General features: G+C 39.5%; 1 protein-coding gene and 1 long non-coding RNA gene across 7 annotated transcripts in view; one reads left to right on the top strand and one right to left on the bottom strand.

Annotated features, from left to right (window-relative positions):
• LOC122165486 overlaps positions 1-6,350 on the bottom strand; it is a 10,744-nt gene extending 4,394 nt beyond the window's left edge. Inside the window, exons 1-2 of the long non-coding RNA XR_006170496.1 lie at positions 6,303-6,350; positions 5,255-5,325 (exon numbers count right to left, since the gene is read on the bottom strand). This is a non-coding gene — a long non-coding RNA (uncharacterized LOC122165486). The remainder of the gene's footprint in view (positions 1-5,254; positions 5,326-6,302) is intronic.
• Positions 6,351-15,260: 8,910 nt separating this feature from the next.
• FHIP1A (FHF complex subunit HOOK interacting protein 1A) overlaps positions 15,261-25,356 on the top strand; it is a 78,099-nt gene continuing 68,003 nt past the window's right edge. For 5 of the 6 annotated variants that reach the window (XR_006170472.1, XM_042828371.1, XM_042828367.1 and 2 more), the window contains exons 1-2: positions 15,261-15,437; positions 23,229-23,327. The gene's annotated coding sequence lies outside the window, so the exon portion shown is untranslated. Of the gene's footprint in view, positions 15,438-15,731; positions 16,134-23,228; positions 23,328-25,356 lie in introns of those variants that run through there. The other variant, XM_042828370.1, reaches the window with a different exon arrangement.

The following is a 25,356-nucleotide window of genomic DNA, read 5'->3' as shown; positions in this document are numbered from 1 at the left end:
CAAAAAAAAAACCAAAAAAAAAAAAACCAACCAACACAAAGGTTGTTCATTCAGTGGCCTCTTGCAAAATATGGCACACTGGAGCTGACAGAGCCAGAACTTCAATACCAGTTTGGAACAGTTTAGACTGTAGACTGAGCCATCATCACAGGAGTACTGGGGGGGCTAAAACCTAGTGCTGTATATATTTCCCTAAGGCCATGAATTAACTCATCCAGCTTCTAGACACATAGTGAAGAAAAGCTCTTAAAGCCTTTCAGCACTTAATTTGGCAGGCTCCCATCTATATCAGAATTGGGCTTCCCATTTGAAAACCAGCAAAAACTTGACAGCTTTTCCCAGTGTAATCTGGCAGTGAGAATGGAACAGAAGCTTGGCACAGGGGTTTCTGTATACCTATTTTAATCCATGTGGTAAGATGAGGACACATTCCAAAGAACTAAAATCAAAACAATCAATTATTTCTGCCAGCTGCAGCTAGTTTTGGTCTACACACACAATCCACAAAATATAACCAATGCTGAAGCAATCCTAAGGGAAAATTGTGAATTTTTCAGACTTGTAGACTTATTTGATGAGATCACATTTATGGTGCAATAATGTCATACCATTTCAGACCTTTACCTCTCTTCTAAGAATAAACAATGCTGCCAATTTCTGCCAGTTATGTGATATTCCAGGGTGTGAAGGGATGCGCGCAGAAAATACTGAAGAGTGAAGTTTCAAAACAGCAGCATTTTAGAGAAATAACACCCACATCATTTCATAGCAATTACTTAAATATAAAACCAAAGGGAAATCAAGCCACCTTCCTTGAGTTGGCACTGTGCAAGTGGCCAGCTTTTCAAGCCTTAGATTTAATATACTGCTCACAGAATTTATCACATTCAGTTCTTTTATGACAGATAGTAAAACTTGATGCTTGTGTGTGATTCAGAGCTGTATCAAAATGTGTTCCTGAAGCACTGCATTGTGCTGAGCAGTTTTTCTTTTTACACTTCAATAAGTTTACCACCTCTCTGTGTGTAGTGTCCACAAAATATCTGTTATAAATAATAGTACTGAAGATTCACCAGTGCCTGAACGTGATTGCTGCAGATTCCATGCATATTCAGAATAAGTAGTCAAGCCAAGAGAAAAAGAAATAGCTTATTAAATGCAAAGTGAAAAGAAATAGAATGAACAATACAGATAATCAGAGACAGCAGGAGAATCAAAACAGGAGATTGTTTCAAAGCCAAACTTGATCTTAGGTCAGAGAGACAGACCTCTGGATAGCTGAAACGGATACTAACAACCCAATCTCTCAAGCTATCATTCTTAATTGAACCACAATCTCCAACATTTTGCAAGTGCAGTAGTGGATTCCTGCTCCTTCTGATCTCCTCCTCCTCAATAAACCAGAATGTTACCAAGGAAGAAACGCTGTGAGGAACTACATACAGTGAAATGTAATCTGGTGAGCTAGAGAATTTGGGCTAAAGAATTTGTTAGTGTCATTACAATAACACAATCAGCTTCCAACTCAGACTGGACCCTTTTATGTGGGGTACCCCACAGAAATGTCTTTCCTGCCTTGAGCTGTTTACTGTCAAGACAGATGAGAGAAAAAAAGAACGCAAATAAACAAAAAAAATCCACCTTACTTGGTATTAGGATCACTTTGTACTATTAAGAAATGTTTTTATTTTCTAAAATATTACATTGATATTGTATTGGCAAATTCTTTAGTTTTACATGGATTTACCATTTTTCAGAACTGTCTCAGAAGCAAAGCCTCAGAGCTACAGGTGAAAAAAAAAATCGAATAAATACAGGTCTGTAATACAATGCCACTGTAAAAACAAAGGGACAGTGGTGTTTTGAGAATAGCTGTATTTGTAACTCAGCAGCATAATCTATGCTCCATGCAGGCCTATTGCAGATCTGTCAGAACCCTAACCAGAAAGCAGTGTACAGGATTCCCAATTCCCAATCCTTTTGAAGAACACAGGAGAAAAATGGAAACCAAGTTACACAAAAATTTCAGGACATGCTGAATAAAGAGACATGTTTAATATCTCCATGAAGAAGAAATCATTCAGTTTCTTCCAGCACATCAAGAACTGAGCTGACTGCTACATGATCTGATCTGCAGCTGAATTCAGCCTTTTAAATCAACAGCTGAACTATTGTGAGCTACAGCTAACCTAGCTTTCACTACCTGTATGCCTATGAGGTTTGCTCATGTATATACCTGACACAAATTTTGCTCATGTTTTTGCACTGCCTAGTACTCTGAGTCTCACTCTTCAGCTTTGCTTGCAGACTTCAGCTGCAGGTGTTAGCTGTCAGACTGCTGCACTGCAGCACCAGCCAGGTTTGTACACAGCACAATCAGTCCTCTAGGGACCTTGGTGCTGCTGCTCAGACAAATAAGCTGCAGAGGAGGTTCCAGCACTGCCAGCATCATGCTTCAAGCAGCCTCCCTTTCTTTTGCATTCTGTCCTCTAGCTACTTAGGCAGCAATCCTGTTCTTTTAAAATACTTATGTTTAAATACAGTTCCTTGCAACTTCAATTTGTTGTTTTAAACCATGACTTGAATGTTGGTCTTGCATGCACTGACTGCTGCACAAATACTTAGGAAAATTAAGTCATTTTTTACCTGCTTCTGTACTGTTTTAGTTCCCATAGTCAACCAACATCTCATCCAACTTCTTTCTGAGCTGCTGTTCTACGTTGTTTGATAAGTGTCACCTTCTTTCTCACTCTCCTGCTGCTAACAAATTTTACTGGTGATATTCCTAAATGAGGGCATATAACCAGGGGCATTCAGTGCCTCCACACACACATGATCATAAGGTTTATTAGGGCATTGGCACCTTCAGCTTTTTGGCAGAACTAACTAGTGCTTTTAACTGTGGGTTCTGCCCACAAATCTTAAGGCTGCACATCCTGGAGAATATTACCCTCTCAAGTTTTGTTCCTTGTTCTAATTTCAATCTACGTTAACACAAAAAATTAAAATGCCATGGAGATTTTCTGAAACAATGTTACTGCCAGAGCCAAAGGTCAGCACTCCTTTCAGTTTAACCAAATAAGATTTTATGATGGATTTTCATTTTACGAAGAGCAAGCTCTTGAATTATCAACAACCCTCCTTCCCCCCAGCTCCAGCAACCCTAGGCTAGAGGATACCACAGAATATTCCCAGGAAAACACAAAGTATAATATTTTCTTTAGCTTGTTTTTAAGCTACTGTGGTCAATAAGACTTTTTTTTAAACCTCTCTACCTGAACGAGTTTCCATTGCTCTCAACTTCAGGCTTTTCAGATCGTTTTCAAATGCTAGGTGTTGTATATACAGGAAATGGTATAATTCTGAAAACTTTACAATATTTTGTGTAGTCAGTGATGCTTACTGGTGTGACATAAACTAAGAACCACATTATTTAGAGGCTAATGTTTTCAAGAAATTAGATCTCCGTCAGCCTAGGCTTATTTCCTCTGAGTTTAAGTGTGCTAACTATGAAGAAGGAATGCATTTTGAGCTTGTTTTCATCTCACTTTCTCAGAAGAAACAGACAAAACTGCTCAGGGATAATGGCAATGCCATTCCTACCCTCTTCAACATGAATTTTGGCTGTGAAAGGTCTTGACACAGAATAACTTGAGCAGAAGTGCTTGTGGGCAAACAAATCTGTAGTCTGCTCACTGTATTCCAGATGGATGATGTGCTAAATTTCAAGAGTCTCAGTTTTCAGAAGCAGATGACAAAATAGTGACATACGCAATAACTTATTAGGCAGAGTATTTTAACCTTGCTTAAGTGAAAAAATTCCAAGTAAATGTTAAGATGGAAACTGCTGCCCCTTTAGCCCACTTCTAAGCAATTGTATGACTACATAGAGGACTCTACATTTAAAACACACTGCAATTCACTTCCATTACTTAATTGTTGCACAGATTCAAAACCAACAAAACCTCATAGTTAAAAAGGACCAGACATTTTTCAGTCATATTATCTACTTGATTACCTAGGGAAAGTCCTTTCGCTTCCTGGCATAGAATATTTGATATTCTCTCATTTAAAAATTCAACTTAAATTATTTCCAGGAATTCTACCCCTAACAGCCTGGACAAGCAACATAGCACTAAATTACATGTTAGGGTACCAGAGAACACACAGTACTGATGATGAAAAAGATAGTCCATAACATACTTAATATCAGGCTTTCCGGTGCCTACAGATAAAACGGTAGTTTTTTCCTTAGTCCTCTCTAGGGTAACAACCCTCTCTCTGGAGAGAATCAAGACAAACCCCAGATTTCCTATCACACATTCACAGAATTTCCTTCAGTACAGCTCACATCACTGCAGCTAAAGCTGTAGTTGATACATACGGCCATGGAGTGGCAGTCTAGTAACAAAAAAAAAAAACTGAAACAAAAACCAACAACCAAATCCGGTGTACTTGATATTCCAATAGGAGGACATTTCCTAATAGCTTAAAGTTTGCAATAGGGTTTCTAAACATCACAGAAGAATGAATGAGGCACGAATATTCCCTCGGAAAAAAAAAAAAAAACAAAAACAAAGAAGAAATATCTGGTGTTGATAGAAGCCAACTAGTAACAGGAGGCAGAGGAGAGAGATGGATAATGAAGTGACAGAGGGGGTCACACCACACACCCACTAAAGCAGAACTGATCAGACAATTAGTCCTACCTCCAGAAAGCTACAGGACAGACTTACATTAATAAAAGGTAATTTTCAGTCAAGCAGTTTCACAGACTTCTCATTGATAAAAACACAGCCAAAAAGCTTCTGAATGCTCAAACAGTATTGCATATCTAAAAGGCCAAACAACAGCGTATCATTGTTTGTTCTGTTGCTTGCCACAGCAGTTTATGTGTGAAATCAGAACAATTAGATCACTTTGTAGTGAACTTTAATTTTATGTGGAATCAACTCCGGTTATAAGCTTCAAGCACACATAAAACAATATGTAAAGTAACACTGATGCTAAGGTTCCTTTGCATTTATGTAAATGGTAATTGGGATTAATTCCATTAAATCTAGTGAAGTTGTACTAGCATAAAATCAGTATGAAAAACGCATTAGCCACAGCAACTTTTCCAGGGGTTAGTTCCCAGAACTAACTAAATTATATAGCTCATTGTGCTTTAAAACATAATTACCCAATGCAAACCATATGTAGTTATACTTCAAACAACTGCAATTACCAAATTTAGTTATTATACAATAAATACCTTCATGTGGCAAGCCCTGATTTCTGTATCTGCGATGGACACGTGTTCTTGTTGCTCTTCAGAGGCTATAACTAATACAAGATAGAGAAGAGCTGAAAAAGAAATGGCAGCCCACCAGTAATCAGGTACTGGTCATAATGCTCCGTCACATGACACTGCAGTAAGCCTGTAAATTACACTGCAAACTGAAATGTAATTTTAAAACTGAAAAGCACTCTCACACAAAGTTGAAAAACACTTCACTGGCATACTGATGTCTCCTTAAATTACTATATAACCAACACACCCTTGAATCCATCTGACTTATTTGATGGACGTTCTGTGCTTGAATTACAGAACAACAGTAAATTTCAGTCTTCCCAGATGTATAAAAATTACTCTCAATAGTCCATACTTAGATCCTTTCTCTTCCACTTAAATTAAATTTATGTCTTCAAAACATAAAAAAAAAAAAACAAAACAAAAACACACAGGAACCTCCAACCTCTTCTGTTTCCTCATGGATATCAAAACACACTCAACATTTTTCTTTCAATTTATGTGTCACTACCACTTACCCTGCTAATACTTTCATCATTTTAACTAGAAAAGGAATGGAAATCAAATCCTCTTTAATGGCTCACACCAATGGAGCAGCCCAGCTCAATAGCTCCTCCTCTAAAAAACCTAATGAGGCATACTTCTAGCAAAAAAAAAGGTAATCAGGTACTTAACCTGTAACTCTAACAATAAGCAGTTCATAAACATCCTGAATAAGAACTAGTACCAGCAATACTTTCAGAGGTATAAACTACAATCACAGGACTCATACTCCATTTTAGTTACTCTCTTCTGAACCCATTTAAGCTGTTTACTCACAACCACCATGCTGTAATGATTACAAATCTAACAAGACAAACTAACATGCCCTCCCAGGTCTCAGCTACTCTCCATGTATAGAATCAATTACCATACAGGTATTATAATTACAAAATATACAAGAAAACTTAGTTAAGCAGATCATTACACCAAAAAGAAGACAGAGTGCTTACCCTTGCCCTGAGCTCACCATAAAGCTCCAAAAGAGGAACATCCAGAAAAGATGCTTCACCCTTCATAGTCAGCTCTTAAATGGGTCTAGGAGAGGTGCAGCCAGGCTCTACCCCTTCTGGCAGCACAGGTGAATTGCTTTCACCTGTGCTCCCAGGGCTGACTCATCACTCGCCTCAGTTCAAAGGTCAATCAGAGGTTCAGACCACGATTCAGCAGTCCTCATACACCACACCTCCCACTAGATCTACCACCTCTTCGCTATGGCTTTAAACCTGTAATCAGATCACTTCATTAACTGCCCTCTAGCCCTTGTCTTATGGGAATAACATTGCCATAGACTCTACTGATCAAAATTAAGGACAAAAGCATTGTGTACCCGGACAGCTGCTACTCCCATGGATCACAGAAATGATGGAACCCAAGGGATTAGCATAGAGCTACATCAGGGTGCAAGGAAAAGGTTGTTTTTCGGAGCATGGTCAGGCACTACAACAGGGTCTCCAGGACAGAGGTCACAGATGCAAGCAACCAGAGTTCAAGAAGTGTCTAGACAATGCTCTGTGGCTTAATTTTTAGAATCCAGGAGATGGATTGCATGATCCCTGTGGGTTCCTTCCATCTCAGGATATTCTTTGATTCTACGATTTATTCCTAGTAATTCCACTAATCTCTACTGTAGAAAGCAGAATTCCTGTACTAGAGCTTCTCCTCCCATTCAATGCAGGTAACTCCAGCAACAAGCCTCTAGTGACTGGAACAGATGTTGCTGTTTATTTAATTTATTTATTTTACTAATGCACAGCTTCCAGGGCCAACAAAGGAAAAAACATTGCATTCCGTCAGGATTATGGTTTCCACTGGCTACATGCTAAAGGACAGAATGCTTATAAATAACCGTTCCAGCTTAAACTTAAGGAAAAGAATCTCAAGGCAATAGCATTTGACAGCTCACATTTTGTAGACACGTAAGTTCTTTGGTGTGCAAACCTTTAACTGATTCTCACTTAGAGACAAATGTGGACAGCTCACACTGTACAGTTAGGGCACGTTCCTGGAATTTCAACAATCCAAGTTCAAAATGAGCAACATTACACCGTTGTATGAAAACTGCTGAGTCGCAGCCTGAACCTCTGATTGATCACCTGAGACCAGCAATGAGTCAGCCACAGGAGCACAGCTGAAGGCAATTCACCTGTGCTGCAGGAAGGGGTGGAGCCTGGCTGCACCTCTCCTAGAGCCATTTAAGAGCTGACTGCCAGTGAAGAACCATTTCTTCTGTAGGTCTGGTCTCTAGGTGTTTTTTTTTTTTTTTTTTTTTTTTTGGTTTGGGTTTTTGGTTTTTTTTTTTTTTTTTTTTTTTGTGAGCTCAGGCTGTAGGTAAGCATTTTATGTTTTCTGTTTTAGTGTAATAGTTTGTTTAACCAAATTTTCTGGTGTGTTTTAGAATTATAAGGTGTGTATATTTATTATTAACTTTGTTTTGTTTGTTTGTTTGTTTTGTGCAGGTAAAAAATAATTCTATATGAGTTTCTTCGAGTTGGAGCCTTGTCCTGAATTAGACTTATGAATTCACACCCTGCAGTCCAGAAGCTGCTCTTTGTACAAAATGAAGAGATTTTTTTTCACCAGAAAGGAAAGCTACCTGTTGAGGAGCTGTTGTTGGTCTAAGATGTAATACAGTAATAGATAAATTTTCTGGACAATCTACATGCCCAGTCGAGTTTCTCTTTAGCCAAAGAAATTCCAAGTCACTTTTTTTTATTAAAATTTTAAATTTTTATTTATTTATTTTTTATTACTTTTTCCTTAATCATTGTTTCCTACTAAGTAGGAAACTTCTGAAGTGGGACTCTTTTGAAACTGGTGTGCTAGGGTGCAAAGAATGCAATGCTGGGAGGAGTAAGCAAGAGAGATGAGATCATACCAGCTGGTAGGTAGGAACTTATTTCTCTAAGAGGAGTCCACTCTTTGATCTTAATCCTGTTGATGCATGCTATTTGGTGACTCTTAAATATGAGTGATTATAAGTAGTTCTCTTCTGGTAGATATTAAGAAAAAAAAAAAAACTTATAACAGAAATAGTGAGTTACAGCTTGAATTGAGCACCAGGTAGGAAGGTAGGGCCAACTGAGGGGAGCTCAGGTGCATGCGATGTATCTGAGTACTAGAAGGGATAGATCTTGATTCCATTCTTTTGTTGGCTTTATTTAAGGGCTGGCAGTGGAGGCAAGGGTATTTAGTTGAAGCTCCCTGCCTGCTTGAGGCCTTCTAAGAGTAAGCAGGCTTTTTTTCCTGTGTTTATTGTTGCTGTACTTGAGTTTATTTTCTCTTGCTGAAGCCTGGGACTTCACCACTATGCTTTTATTGCTGTGTTTTCCATTGTGTTGTAATATTACAAATCCCCATAGGATTTTCTTTCAAAGGATTTGGGTACATCCTAATGATAATTCTTGGTTCCAGCTGTCCAAGTGGCCCATGGTCTTCAATTCAGCAAATGGTTTAGGTTTTAAAAAGCTGCCTGTTGATTTTCTTAAAGTAGGGAAGGACCTTGAAAATCTGGGTCTTTGTGTCTGTGACTTTACTAGGAGTCTTAGTTAAGGTTTGGTCTTGACTGTTCTCAGTCTATCTATGAGTCTCTAATTGTCCTGTGACTTTGTTGTAATTAACCTTGTACAAATGTATCCAACATCACTTTTGCATTATGTGTTTGGCATGAATGCATGTTGGCAAAAACTTAGAAGAATTTTTTGAGAAATTGAACAAACACTTCTCTGAACCCACTTCATACTTAAATATTTAGCTATAAACTCCAGAGACAAACTAAGCTACAATACAGAACACCAAAAAAATCCCACGTTATCCAGAAAAAAAAAAACAAAAGCAACTTTTTCTGCACTTCACAAGCAGGAAATAGAATGTAAAGCTCTCCATCTTCGCAAGTGTTGTTTCTTTTAATTTTCTTTGCAGGAATTAACACCTGACTTGGTAAGCTATCTGACAAGGATAAAAAAGAAATCACTGCTTCATTCTAGATGTGAGCAAGGAACAAAAAGGCAAATGCAGGGGGATAAAACACTACTACAAATTACTCTCTGATTCATATGGTTTCTTGCCTAGCATCTGCATATCTCATCTCCTGACTAGTAGAGGCTCATTCATAGAGGAAATCAGTATTCATACACTCACTTAAAAATGCTACTTGCTAATATTTCATTGTATTGTAAGAAAGACTTGCAGACTTATTAAATCTTTTGCTGACTGTTCTTCTCAGGCATGCAGATGGACAGTAGTATGACTAAGAGGCCAGCGGCACATACAGTATCACCATTTCTTTGTTTCCCTCTGCTGATTTCCTGCAGGTGCACAGTCATGTTACTTCAGGAAAAAACCTACGATGTCCCATTTCACATCTGGCAAATAGGCTTAATGCAATACAGACTACAGGGTTTTCCTGTATTGTAGGTAACCTATTTCCTGCTACCAGTAGTTCTGTGATTAGCATACCAAAAAACACAAAATAGAGGGTTTTATGGAAGCATAGAGGCACACAACTTTGGTGTGGCAAAATAGTGATGTAAGAGGGTATTAATGAGCGTTATCTTCTAAGGAGTTTACGTGGATCACATTGTAATTAGCTGGGAGTGGGCCTTCTGTCTGAACTTGTGCTTAATGTTCCTGTTGAGGTCTACCAAAATTCTCCCTAATGATCAATGCTAACTTTTATTTTTTTTAATATCTGAGATACCTGAAAGATTAAATCAAGTTTGTCTAAGGTGACTTTCCAGGGGGCAGGGTAGAATGCTGGGATGTTTGAGCTAATGGCTATGATGCGACATATGGGCAGGATATAGGCTATGGAAGAGTAGCTTTGGCACTGTTAGCTTAAATACCATGCTAGCTAATCATAGTCTGTATAGCCAGAAAAGCAGAGCAATGCTGATAATCTAATTGTCATTAAGAAACATATTATGCAGTTCTGGGTCAAAACTCTCACTGGACCTTGGAGTGTAATTTGTAATTAGAAAAGCAGGGCTAAGCCTCCAAAGGAATCTACTACTGCTTTTTCCCTGGGGATATACTTTTCTTAAATATCCTTCAGCAATATTCTTAAGGTAAGCAGTTTGCTAGGGGCCAGACATAAATCTGGGTTGGCAGGGATGGATTAGCAAATCCAAAAGAAATCTATGAGAGACTGAAGAACTATGTCTACCAACTGTCCTGCTATGGTAACTGCCTAAAAATAAAAAATTATGTCTTCTTGTTTGCTTCTGTGGTTAAGGAGGTTGCTGTTGCTTTAGAGAAGAATAATTGAAATTATCAGTTAACCTCCTCCTTTCCAAGTAGACAGTTCGCAGGATTTATAGCATAAACCCAGAATTCTGCTCAATGTTTTCAAAGCATAAAGAGAAAAACAGAATCTGAATAGAATGAAGGCAAGCTCTCACATAACACTGGGGACAGTATAGAACATGCTTTAGACCCATACACTCAAAGAAAAACCATAAAAGAAAAACAATACAGGGAGGGTTTTGGAATCATATGTTGTTTCATAGGTCTTCATGTGTCGCAGCTTACTCTTGCCCTCATGCTGCTTCCTCTTGTGCCAGCGTAAGGATTTACACAGTGGCAGATGAACCAGATCAGAGACTTGATGCAGATTATAGTTAACAGGAGAAAAAAGGGGGGTTAATTTTAATCTGAATCAGGTAACTGATCTTGCTTACCAAATAGCTCTACAAATTTTCTTTGCACCAAGAAAGATGAAAGTTAAGAAAGGAACAAAATCAGTGGAGGAAGGCAAGATTATATTTTTTTAATAGCAGTGCTGATCTGTGCTATTTTAAATCGGATGAGAAATTGTAGACTATAAGTGGACTGACTTTTGGACCAGACTGTATTAACTTATTCTCAAAATTAGTGTCAAGCTCTTATCATAGACCAATCTGGTTTTAAGAAAGAGAAATTATTTTGTTACAAGGGCAGTAAATTTATTTTGTCTCACAAATTACTACTTTATAGTGGTCATAGGTGACTCTATAACTAAATGCCAGTGTTAAACTTATTTAACAATCTTTCATTATAAAAAGTCTCCTTAGAACAGGTTAATCTCTGAACATCAATTATGTTATGAGATCTTCCAAGTTGTTACTGTTCATAAAATAACATATATCACAATGCGTGTTGTCTTGGCCATCATTATATTGTCTGTATTGATCAGTCAGAAATGTTGCTTAAACACTGTAAGAGAACATTATCTTCCAATCTGTGTTTTTATTAGTTGTGTAGCAAAACATCTGTGTTCTATTCAGGTAATTAAAATGTTCACCTCATATATAGTAATTAGTTTTGAGTTGTATACTTTAATTTGTGTGCTAAAGCAAAATACCTGCAGAACTGTACCTAATAAGTTTAGGGATAATTTTGAGTATTGAGAGGAATATTTTTTATGTTCAGATGAAATATGACTTACGTAGAACTAGACAGTGATGTTTTTTTTTTCACCATTGCTTTAAGTATACCACTTTTCTCTTCTCGTATGATAAGTTCAGTGTGTGGATGGAAAAAATTCTTAAGCATCTTCCTGAGGACTTAAAATGTTTTCTTTTTTACTACTGGTCACAGAAGATGTGAAAGGAAAGCTGTGGCATACTATAGAACACAACTTGGAACACATGCCCATATTCCTCCCTGTTCATAAACAGAACACCATTATTCTCTAATGCTTTTCCTGGAAATCAGATCTCTCACTAAGAAGCGAATGTAGCACAGGATTGTTTTAGTAAGATGACACCCAGTTTACATCTAAGAAACCTACAACTTCAAGTAGATAGCTCATGGGTCACTTCAGTCATTCTGAGTGTTGACAGTAACTTGTTTTCTTGCAGAGAAACCAATCCTATCTATTGATTTTTCTACAGGCAGTACACGTGAAACTTCCATTTTGAGGAATAGAAGTAAATTTTTTGCAGAAAGCATATTTCCTAATGTTCAAATATTTTACAGATTAAAAATATGTAACATGAGAACGATGGTATTGAAACTTACAGTAAAAGCTTTTCTAAAAGCTGCTTTATGTATATAAATTTACTTTGTAATTTTTATCTGCAATAGTTAAAACCAGAGTTGTTTTGTGTTTTTTTTTTTTTTTTTTTTTTTTACAGAGGAGAAACTTCGTGTTATTTCTTCAGAAAGCACAAGCTTTCCATGGAATAAAACTGGTGACCAAAAGTAAAAGCATATGTGTTCGTATATTCTCTAGATACTATACAAACAATTGGATTTGTAACTACTGCCTAAACACATCTACAGATGCTGTGCACTTACCCTGATGACACAATGTTCAAGACTGGCATATGTTCTTAGCTAAAAACTTCATGCTACCTTTACTACTTGCAACTGTTCTGTCAGTGTGGCGGTGATTGAGTTTGAGTGTTGCGCCTCAGACTGTTTTATCTTGAAGTATTTCTTTGTAGCTCAATATGCCTTCAGAACAAAGAGGGTTTCTAGAAGGATTAGTGGGAGTTTGTGATAAGCCATCTTTACGTTTCCATCTCTTCTAACTGTGTGATAGGACAGTCTATCTAATGATTAAGAGATACTAATATAAAAGGACAGTTATCTTGTATTCCTTTTAGCTATTACAGGAAAAATAATTGTGGAGTGTTGTTTTTTTTTTTAATGCTTAAAGCAGCATTAGAAAGAAGTGACGCATCTTAATGCTATCTGCGATAGACACTGTGGTAGAGGCTTGCTCCTTAATAACCTGCTTATGATGAGGGCGCTTGTGTTGGCTGGCAGCTCCTGTGCTTCTGACAGTGAACAACTTAAACAGAAGCATCCTCTCAATTTCTGCTAGAGTCATCTAGGCAATTTTACTGTATTTCAAAGCTGGTGCCTGGTCTGCCATCCTAGGCAGACGTTGAATGCACCCTATATGTGAGCCTACTCAGGATCTGTGGCAGGACACGGAAGCTGTTTCCTGAATGAATGGTAATAAATAGTGGATGTACTGAAGGAATATGTCTCCAGCAGAGACATGCACAACCAAAGACATGGGCAATGTTTAATGATCTCCACTATGGGGAGAATATGTTGGTAGCTCTGCTGAGCACTTCTTCTAATGCATTTGCTATTAGTTATGATGTTCAATTAATATTCTGAAAATAATAAAGAGAGAATTGTGTTATCAGGAAACAGCTGATTCTCTCATCTTCAAAAAGCTTAGGTTTTAGTTAAAATATCCCACAATTTTTCTTTTTATAAGTGGAAGGACTAGACTCAAATTGGTATAGTTTTATTTCTGACTGTAGTTTTGGGTAACAGGAATCTTAACTCTAGCATAAATAGGTATTAATTAGTTCATGAATATCTGTTTAGTTAGTGACATTAGTAAATCCTTAATTATATAAAGCATTTGGAGAGAACACTTCCTGAGCTCATACAGAATACCATTACACTTCGTAAATTATATTATATCTTTATTTAATTGAACTGTTACTCTATTAGGCCAGTGTCTATTCCTATTTTGACTCATTAGCAAAATCGCAATCAGTACCCTGACAGGCTAATTAATTCATTTGAAGCCATTAACAAAAAAAGGAAGACACAGCGAACTGTGTTTAAGTGTTCACCACACCAGTCTCGCATATTTATGTGAAAATATGGATATAAGAACTATACCTTGCATCATTAGAGAGTAATTTCTAATTAATAAGTATTTAATTGCTGCCCAGAGGAGTTGTGGGGGCCCCATCCCGGGAGGTTATCAAGGTCAGGCTGGATGGGGCTCTGGCAGCCTGAGTTGATGGGTGCCCTGCCAATAGCTGGGGAATGGAACTGGGTGAGCTTCAAGGTCCCTTCCAGCCCAAACCATTCGGAGATTCTACAGTTTCTAATTCTTAAGCGTTATAGGCTTGTTTTAAAATGGCTGTTGGTACTTCTGGTTTTGCTGTCCTTCCATGCAGGAGAAACAAACAGCATGAAGCTAAGTGCTTGCTCTGTCAGTACTCAAGTGGTTATGTGAGTAACCCTCACAGAGGCTCCAGGGCAGCCCCACAGCTCCCTGCAGCCTCACACAGACTGTGGCCCCTGCAGACCTGTGGGTGACTCATGGAGGAAAGAAGACCTGACAGGAAACTGCTCTCACACTGCCACCAGGAGAAACATACCTTGAGGATGATCAGTGTTTTTCTGTGAAGACACAGCAACATTCATGGCCTTGTCATCTGAAGTCCAGTAAGAAAACTCTACCTCCAATGCAGTGTTAGGAAGTGGTGCTCTTTTATCCCTCAGGGTATATATACTGAGCAACTGGTCAAGCAAGCGTGCCCTCTCAGTGTTGAGTTGTACATTTCAGCAGTTAAGACACGTATATGCAGTACATGGGCACACACATTCTCTTTCAGGGACTTGTAAATTAATATCCCTTTGGGCATGTGAAGTGGTATCTAGGATTTTTGCCATTGGCTTCATCACCAGGACCTTGGATTCCCTTTCATCCAGTTTGGAAAGATTCTGTTTCTTATTAGGCTACAGAGAGTGCAATACAGGTGGAAGCTGAGGAAATACCCTGTCAACTTTCGAGGCAGAAGATAGAAGTATTCTATTGTGACTCCAGTGCTTCTTGTGAGGTAAAACCATTGAGGCAAAAGATGAAAGTATTCTGCTGTTTCCCCAGTGCAGAATTACTGGGGAAAACAAGACCTTTCTCTCACTGAAGTTGAAAGGGGAAGTTTCAGCTTGCTGCCCAGGCTGCGCTGCTCGCTTCCCGGCGGCGCGGTTCGGCCTCCCGCCCTCCCGCCAGGGGGCACCGTGGCTGGGCCGCCCTCACCTCACCAGGTCGCGGCTCCTCCCCGCCGCTCTGACTCAGCGGCCCGGCCCCCGTTCGCACCAATTGGGTTCCCGGTGCCGGGTCGGGGCCGCCTGCCCGCCGCGGAGGCAGATGCTCGCCCCGAAGGGACGGAGCCTGGGGGGCGCTCGGTGAGGGCGGACACGAGGGGATCCCTCGTCCTCCCCGCTGGGGGATTAGCGCCGGCTGTCCCGCCGCTGACGGCGATTTACCTGTGCGGCCGCGTCCTGACGGCTGCTGTGGAGGAGACCGAGCGGAGTCCGCCGAGCCGCTCCCGGGGGAAACTTTCCGCCGCCGTGGCAGGTAGGGGCCGGCTTCGTCGAGGCCGGGAGGGGCTGAGAGCCGCCGCCGCCTTTCGGGGCCCGGCAGGCTCCGAGCGGGAGCGGGGTGCTCAGGCCGGGCGGCTGCCGTCGGCCTCGTGGCCGCCGAGGGGAGTATGTAGGTCACTGGAAATAACGCCCGCCTAATCCCTTTTATCTTTTTCGGTAGGAGGCGAAGAAAGAGAGGCTTTTCTGTCGGTGTTCGGAGGGGCAAGGGGGGCGGCAAACTTGTGTGACAGAAAGCGGACATCTTGGCGGGACGGAGCGGGCCGCGCTGCTGTCTGCGGGGCGCGTGGGGGAGGCGGGCTCTTCCGCTCAGGTGAAGTTGCCTGCCGGACCTCGTGCTGTCAGCTGGGATCGGGCTTTTGTGGCAGCGCTCCTGTAATACGGATTATTTGTCTTCGGGAAATTGACTCTGTCACTTAACCGAATGTCCGAAGGTGTTTTCCAGGCACTGCGAGGGGAAAATGTCTGGGTGCGCTCGTGAGTGTGCGCGTTCTTCCCGTGGCAACGAGCAGATGTAGCCGCTTGTGTGGGCTGCGCCACCGCTGCCTGGTTTTGGGCGCTCCCAGGGGCTAATCAGCGGGCACGGAGCAGGAGGCTGTGTGTAGGACCGGCCGGCCCGTTAGGGACGGTTAGCCAGGTCGCTCGTGATTTATTAAAACCGAGAAATGCGGAGGTTGGTATTTGAAGGTTTTTCTTCATTTGGGTTTCCTTTTTCTCCCGGCCAAGGCGTGTGGTGGTTTAACGATTGGCTTTAATACATTTCAGATACTGGCAGAAGGAGGAGGATAAATGTCTAAAAACCAGTGTGTTATCTTTGCCCACTCTTACAGTTTTTCTGGATGAACTGAAAAATACTTCAGAGTCTGCCAACGTGTTCTCTGTTGGCATGTCTTCTGTAGATTCGTATGAAACTGGTGCTGCTCGGGGTTCTATAGTGGTGTTTTTTTTCTGCAAGACATTGTTTTCATCCCTTCTCCTAAGAAGGATTTGGGGCCTTGTTTTCCTAGGGGTGAAGCATGATGTTTTTGTCTTGTTTTGTTTTCAGGGTGAAGATAGGGTGGCAACAACTCTATTCAGAGAGCTCTCACTTACATTGTGGTTGTGTGAAGTTATGCGGTACAGACCTATGCTGGTTTTGTGTCATTGATGTCCAGAAACAAATCTTTTAGAAGGATTACAATGGGAAGGAATAGAACACATGGAGGAGTGAAGTCAGATTAGTAGTTTCACTTCGTGTGTGCTGTCTTTCTTCATTTGGGCGGTGTGTGAAGGTGTTTGCCTACTCTGAAACTAATATAAGAATAAGGACCTAACGCTGCATTTTTTTTTTCTTTTTTGCTGTTTCTGTATCAGTGCAAGTGAAAAGTCAAAGGAAAAAAGAGAAGACGGAAAACCCTATAATCTCCGTTTTCAAATATGAATAGTTGTAAGTCTGTGGGTGATCTATTGGTGTGAGGATGGCAGCTGGAGTTGTGAAGCTGTTAGAGCACCCAGATGCCCTTTTCTGTGATCCATCTCAATCAAGATACACATTTTCAATTGACTTCTGCAAACAGCGATTTTAATCTATTTATTGAGCCATGAAGATTGACGATACGAGTGAGTTGTGTAAAAACAATCAAAGCCATGCTGCCAAAGCCTACAGAAGAAATATAACTTCATTTAGGGTTTTTTTTTACCTTACTTTTTTTAGACTTTACAGTCTAATCAGTAAGAATTGGATTGCACTCTATAAATTTTTTTTTATCCCTAAATGGAATACACAACTTTGTGGAATTCAAAATGAAGAGAATCAAAATTGGAGAAAGTACTGCTGTTGTGATTTTATTCTGTCCAGATGTGCAGCTGAATTTCAGCAGAAGTCTATGTGTTTTCTTTTCAAAAGATTATATACTAATTTACTGAAAACTGCTAAGCTCAAGTCTTTGTACTTACAGACTCTCAGTACCATCTGAATCATCAGTTTCTCTGCTAAGTTCTTGAGAGATTGTCAAAGATTACTTTGATGTACAAGTTTTAAGGATTCTTATTTATTAAACAATTTATTCACAAGCTGCTGTTCTACCCTTGCACATCTTTATTTATTATTATACAAGCATTACTTTTTGATCCTCACAGAATGTTGCATTGCAAGTGCTTTTCAAATTTTAATTAGGCTTATGGAAATCCAGTATAGTTCTTAGTGCAGGAGTTGTGTGCTCAAGTTTTTCAAAACACAGGTCAGCATATCCTACTATAATCTTATTGTGACTGACAGTTTCTGTCAAATGTTTGAGAGAGATGCTTTCTCTCTGTGCTTTAGAACACGTCTAGAGCAGTTGGCAGGTTTGTGCTGTTTGCTCTGTGTTGCTGAGAGTAGGGCATTTCAGACCTCTCATCCTTTTCCTAACGGTTTTAGAACTATTCTTGGGTTTAAACTTAGAGTTCAAGTATCTGTAAACCAGAGCATGTCTAGGGCATGCTCTGTTTTTCGACCACAAGCATTCTTCCTACTCAGTTCTTCTTGCTTTATTCAAACATAATGATGTGGCATTGCTGGCTTTCTGGTGATCTCTTTTCAGTCTAACCAAAAACTGTCTGACCTACCACCCAGTAAAAATCTTACTCTGTGCCCTCATCTAAGTGTCCAGGAGAACACTGCAAAATAGTGCTCTTGTGTCATGTGGTCTGCTCCGTTGCTTTTGGATGTCTTTCAGTTGTTGTTATATGACAGTGGATGTGTCTACTTCAGGTGTGCTACAGATGAACTTCCAGTACTCTGACAACATGTTGCTGAGTTTGAAAGCCTTGGGGTGCTTCCAGAGGAAACTACAAAGAACTGTTCTGGACAAAAGCTGAGGCTCTATGACCTGAAAATTCTGAATTTCTCTGTCCTTTTAGCTGCACAGTGGAATGGCTATTAGTATGGCTTTTCTGTAAGAGTTGCTGGATCTTTAAAAGCTCGTGCAAACTTCCCTCAGTGCTTTGTCCTGATTGAATTCATCCCTTCTGTAAGTGAGATATGGGATTTCATACTGTCTTGTAGAACAGGTCAGATAGACTTAGGTCAGGTCTGAAAACTCACTTAGCTAAATCGAAAGAACAGTTTTGAATGCACTCGGGAATGCGTATAGCAATAAGTGGTGCTTATTGTTGTATGCAGGAATTAGTCCTGTGTAATAAGCACACACCAATATGTTATTAAAGTGTTGATTTAAGTTTGGAGCTGCTGTGGTAACCACAAAGCGTTCACAGCTGAAGTTACTTTTAGAAAGACTAAGAAGCTTTGGGGAACTTATCTTACTTTCTGTCTTACAGTATTGATCATGAGCTCTTCCTAGGGCTATGTGTAAGTATCTTATAGTAAATGAGTCATATTGATGGTGTGATAAGGGCACTTTCCTTTTTAAATCGTGTGGCCCAAAATGCTTATCAAAAGTGATTCTGAAGGGCACATTCTGATGAGTCAATTCAGTACAGAATGAAAATAGAGCAGGTAAGCTAAGGCCCTCTAACAGTGATAGTTGAAGCTCAAAGCACCTGAAAGTATAGTTTATGAATACTGCCTTTGATATCTAGTGGGAGAAAAGCTGGGAAATAAGAAATAAATGGAACTATCTGCATACAGGAGGCCTTAAACCATTGTTCTGCACATACCAAATAACACTTGGCTTCTCTCCCGCAATAAGCTGCCACCTGAAAAGGAGGAATGAGGTCCTGAATGAGTATGTTTCAGATCTGCTTAGAACTTTGATTTGCTTTGTTTTGTCTCTGGACGAAAGGTAGCACATTTTCATTGCAGTTGCAAAATTTGTTGTGGAATTTGTTTGGCTTCACACTGTGGTGGCTCCCCATGGGTGAAGTTATTGAGAAATCAGTGACTTCTAAGGGGAAACAAAAAGAGAAAATATCCAAGTGTAAAGTAATATGGAATTGCCTGAGTGCACAGTAACAGTTAATTTTAGTCATAATTAGCATCATAGAGGACATGTTATCTGCTTCTGTGTGGGGAAATACATGACAAGATTAGTGCTAAGTGTTAGAGGTATTTTTATTGTGTCATTTTTCCTGTGTATCTGCAGAGGAATAGTGAAATGTTTTCTCCCCTTGCACCTCTACCCCACTCTGCAAACAGCATGACAGACATCACTGTAGTTATTTAGTCACTGCATGCATTCATATAGCTTTTCTGGTTTGGTTTAAACCAGCCAGTCACGCTGTGTGATAATAAAAACAGTGCTAAGCTCTTTGTGTAAGCAACTGTTGCTGAAAGATACTTGTGCCCTTTCCCCTCCTAATTCTGGTTCATTTTGAACAACTTGTCTGTGTTGTGTTCTCAATGAGGGGCAGATTTATTTCTGTGAAACTTTTTATATCAGTAGCCTTAATGTAGTCACCATTCTAGTAATAGTTTGGTTTGCCTGGAGAACAGATGAAATGATGCTGGTAAAAGGTCACAGCAAGAAGGATTTTCTAGTGTAGATTAAAATAAAAAAAAAAACAGCAACGAACCAAAGAAACCAAAAAAACCTTTAAGCTGTTTAAAAGACCTCAATGCCAGTGAACTTGTGAATTATAAATTAAATTTAACTGTGTGCCGTCTGCTGTGCCGATGGTCAGGGAATTGAACTGCTGAGGAACCATCCCCACCTGAAGTGATAGAATCTTTAGTAAAACCCCAGGTACCCTGACGAGGGAGAGGAAATGTATGTTAATATATTTGCAATAGCTAAACGTTTGTTTCAATTTTTTTTTTTTTTGACACACAAAACAAAGCAGCAAATGAAAAACTGTTGGTGTGCAGCTGGGTCCGAAAAAGCAGTATGACTTTAACTGAATTATGTTTACTCGTTTTCATGTGCCAGTTTATAGTCCTAATGCAACACAATTGAGAGACAGAGATCATTTGGCTTACTGCTTTGGCGTTGTACTGGTATTGTGTTAAGAGCAGTGTTTCTGTAAGGATATGTCTTGAACATATAAGGGAAGAAAGGAGTTTGAGCAGGGAGGTGCTACTTGCACAATCACGTGTGCTTGTTTTGTCACAGTGCACCAGAGTGCTGTACTGAATAAATCTGTGCTGTTTCCTTCTTGCAGATTTGTGGCGCTTCTACGTTTTTCTTCTGCCACAAACATGTCTTAAGTACAGTGCCATAAATTCAGAGTCCAGTAAGAAAACTTACAGAAGACTGAAGCTTTTCTCCTCTGGCGAGCAACTCCTTATCCCGAGTGCTGGGCTGTTCAGGAAGCACACACTTCCAAGTGTAGAGTTGTGGGTGCATTTTGGAGCTGTGGGCTCTCTTATCCTCTGCATGTTACCTGAAATTATGCTGAGTTCTTTCATGTGCCTCAATGAGGTACAGCTGGGACAAGTGCTACACAGCCAAATACTTTTCTGTGAACCATTAACATCTTCAAATAAAAAGGACATGTTGCTCCTTGGTTTGCTCCCACACTGTTATTTAACCTTCCCAAATGTCCTTTGGTGTGAATTGAGAGAAGCAGTCATGCTGGGATTTCATTCTGAGATTTGAAAATATTAAGTTATTTCAGCTAGCTTGTTATTTTGGGTAGTCATGCCTTTGTTTTAATATCTTTTTAAGTAGTTTACCTTTTTTTACCATTAAGTATAGGGAAGCACAGAACATAGTCTGCAATTGCATTTGGAATTACTAGGTGTAAGTGGGTGACTTCCTTTCTGAATTCCTGACTTGCATTAAAATTAATTTTGCTTGCCTGCTTGGAGTGGTTTCAGTTAAACAATTAGAAAGCTCTTTATCAGCTCCTTGAAATACTTTCATATGCTGTGGAGCATATGAAGTAAAAATACTATGTTTTCTTAAAAGAGAAAAAAAAAACAAAAGAGGAAAGAAAATAAATTGATTTTCTCTCATAATGATTTCTGTTCTTAACGTTTTGGTTGCAGCAGAATGAACAGCACTGGGAAAGATGGTATGAAGTCTTTGCCAGATACCACAGAAGCGAATCTTTACGGATGTCAGTGGTTACATCTGCCTTCAGCAGAGTTTCACTGGCATGATTTTTATGTGGCAATGTTTGCCAGCAGCAGCCTGGTGCTCGGGGGCTCCTGACTCGCTAGCGTTGATACAGCAGAGCACATGGTATTATTGAGATGGTTTGGTAGATTATCTGTATGTTATATAGAGCTGGATTTGTCTCACTTCGATGCCAGTGGAGTCCTCATACTTGGAAAACTTCTTTCTATTCACATGAATATTTTACTGAAAAAAAATATATTCCAAGAGAAACAAATAAGGCATTTAGCAAACGTGGCAGTTATGATGTGCTTATTCAGTGCAATTTATATCTTATACTGGTGTTGCTTTTAGCAGTTTGCTTGTTGATAAAATGGGTTAGTCAGAAGAAGTAAATAATGTCTGCTACCCAATAGGAAGGGTGTAAGGGTGAAGGTAGAGGGTAGTGGTGGTATAAAGGTGGTATAATACTCTTTGTAGATCAGGTGCTGAAAGTGAGAGCAGACAACGTTCTAGGTATACGGGCCTTGTGTCTGCTGATGTTCAAGGTAGCTCTGTTAAAATGACTGAATTATGTGACTGCTGGTGTGTGTAGAAGCTATCTGAACTCTTTTCCAGGCATTGACATTTCTTTTAGGCTTTGCCTGTAAGGAGGAAAATTATTTGCAGAATTTGGAACTTGTATTTGCGTGAACATTTCCCATTAGCCTTCAGTAAAATTCAACAGCATTTGAATTAGTTTGTGTGCAGCATTTTAAAAAGTTAAATGAATTAAAGATGAATTAAATGTTATCTGATTCTTCCTCTCAACAATTTAAAATTGCAAAGTGGTAGCAATGTGCCTTGCATTTCACGGGTGCTGTATTAGTTTAGGAAGTGCTAAACTATGCACAGCTTAAATCCAGTGCTTGCTGTATGTTATGTTATTACCATAGCAGCTGTGAGCACAGTGATTCAATAGGTGGAAAGTTGGTGTTCAGTTTTGAAGTAGCAATGAGTGTAAGAGATAACATTTTGTTATATGGACCTGTAGCAATGATAGGAATGATACTGTTCCTTCAGGAAATTATGTTAATGGCAGAAATAGAAACTATTTCTTTACAGAGGGAACTGTGAAAAGCAATGAGAGGTTCCTTAACATCAAATGCAGCTGGGAGGGGAAAGGAGTCCTGGCTAGGATGCTAAAGGGTGAGAGAATTATAGCTCAAGTACATGATATTAAAATGAAGCATTCAGAATGGGTAATTGGCAAAGATTAACAAGAAATCATTAGAGAAATACAATGTTTGTAAAAAGATGGGGTTTGCTGCTCTTTGAAGACCAGAGCCTTTGACAGATAATGCAAAAATACGAACAAGACAGGTCTTTTTTCACCTCCTCCTTACTAAGAGAGTCTGACGTAACTGATAGTGAAGGCAAGTGCTAAAACCCTAAGCTGGCATGAAGAGAGAACAGGTTATAAAGCACTTAGGTGCCTTTAAGTTTGTAGTGTTTCAAAAGCATTATTCAAGAGTCAGAGTTGGCTGATGTAATTCCTGAGTTGCTGTGGCTCTTAACTCACGGAGGATGTGTGTAATACTGGGACTCACAAGAGCAGTCATTGTGTGTCTTTAGAAGTGTTAGGAGGAGGGAGTGGAAATGCACAGTTGCAGACCCAATTGTTTAATTTTGAGTATTCCTTCCAGTATTTTTCCTATTTAGACAAAATAAATAAACAGGCCAGAAGATTTTATTTTTAAGATTAAATTGTTTTAAACTGTTGTTGTTTTTTTTTTTCTCCAATGTGCTAATAGGCTCTACAAAGAGTAGAGGAGCTGGTACCTTGACTCGTTATGATAGAAGATGTCAGAATTTCACCCTGGTTGAAGATTGTCTAGAGGAGCTGACTGTGGGTAAGTTCTGAACCGCTTGGAAAACATTGATTTTGAACAGACTCCCAAGAAAAAAGGACTGTGGGCATGCCTACACCCACAGTAGCTCTGCAGAAGCAAGTCCTAGAACAGGCGGTGCTAGGAAATGTGCCATGCAGATGCTTAGATTAACTTCAGAAGCAGTTCAGTCTTGTTTGTGTGGAGCTGCATCCAAGCCACTGTGCTTTACTGCTTCCCTCTGTGCCACGCAGACTTAATCAGCTTGTGTTAGTGACAACTTGGCAGACTCTGTCCTTTAATCCACTGTGTGTTGTAAACAGCCCTCTATTGTGCTTCCCCTGTGGCCTGCGTTTATTTGGGTGCTCTAACTTTTCTCCTTTAATTAATTGTCCAGTAACAACACAAAACAGAGGTGGCTCTTGACTGTGTGAGGGTTCATGTCTGAGTGCTAGGGATAATGACAGTGAGATTAAACAGGTTTTAATTTCAGTTGGATGTTACTGAATCTGAATAGCAGAAGCAAAGCACAGAACTGAGGAAATTCTGCTATGTCAATTGATCTCTAAATCAAAAGTGAGTAGGCATGATTTCAGATAAAATCGACTGCTTGGGAAATTTCTTCTTTTTCTTTTTTAATTCACGGAGGGAAGTTTCTCAGGATGTATTGCTGCCATGATATGTTCTTTCTCTTAATTACCATTGTGTGTGTATGAAACAGAGCTATTTTTTAACAAACTTCCATTTTAATATTTTAAAGTCCATCTGCTGTTTTTGTGAGACTGTGAGTGGCATATATTGCTACTGGGAACGTTCGCATTGTTTCCTAAATCTGTGGACTGTGGTTTATGGGGTTATTTTCTTGGTTTTCACATAAAGGGGAGAGATAAGGAAAGTAATTTAAATTTCCCAAAGCACAAGGCTATGCATCTTTCATAATGTCTGGCCTGAGTAGTGGTGTAGGTTATGATACATGGGATGCAATACAATCTCCAAGGAAAACTTCCATCTCAAATAAAATGCAGTGTAATCCTGTGATTATCCTGAGCTCAGAATTAATTGTGCCAAGGGGGATGGCTAGTTCTTGGGTACTCGCTTCCAAAATTCTTGGAAAGGTTTTTGCTGTTCTGAGAATGTCCTCTATCCTTGGTAAAAGGTTTGTGGGGTTGCTCTTTACTGTGGCTTGAAGAAGCACTGGAAAACTTATTTTCTGTCATGATGGTGTTGATGTTATCAAGATTCAAAATGGAGCATCTTAATTTGTGGAAGTTATTGTTACAAATTAACTATTCGTGTGTTCTAGAACTTTTAGATCACTTTCCGCTGATTTCAGTGAGGATTGTATTTCAGGCTAAGCAAATGAGGCTGATTAAGTATGTGAGAATTTTTTCTTTCTTTCTTTCTTTCTTTTTTTTTTTTTTTTTTTAATTTGCTGCCATTTGCATGATTTGTTATCTTGTTCTAATTTTTGGAGCATTTCTTCTACCGTTACATATCTTCACATTTGTCTCAGTTTTCAGAAACATCGCTTGTTCTCTTCACCTTACCCTCCAGTGTGTCATACAGAACGCGGATGTGTATTAATTCTTACCTGACATGTGGTTTTGCTTATTTGCTTTTACAAAACTTTGTATTTGATGCAAAAGCAAAATCCTTGTTCTTCCAAATATATATTACACTGGGCAAGACTGTACTTGGCAGTTTATCAGTGCCTAGAACGAGATCCAAGTGTCAGTGCCCTCTGGAGATAAGGATGTATTATTTTCTACCTGACAGTACTGAATTTTGCCTTGAAGTGAGTGAGAGCTGGTAACAAGTACACACTGGCAGTATTGAGTGATTCATATGATTCTCCTGGGCTATGAGTACAGGAAGTTCTCTGCTTAATTGTAACTGTGCTTTTTAAAATTTCATTATATCTTTTTCTAATGGGGAAAAAAAAAAAGCCGTTTGGGAATTCAAATTACTGTGAATTCAAATTGCAGTAATTCAAATTACTGTGATTTCATATGCTACACTAAGTCTTCTTTTGCCCTCTAGCCTAGACTGGGAG

Source organism: Centrocercus urophasianus, unplaced genomic scaffold (genome assembly GCF_019232065.1).
Source record: "Centrocercus urophasianus isolate 14NV4802_14NV808 unplaced genomic scaffold, USGS_Curo_1.0 seq_3, whole genome shotgun sequence".
Lineage (NCBI taxonomy): Eukaryota > Metazoa > Chordata > Aves > Galliformes > Phasianidae > Centrocercus > Centrocercus urophasianus.
This window is presented reverse-complemented; position numbering and strand designations above follow the sequence as displayed.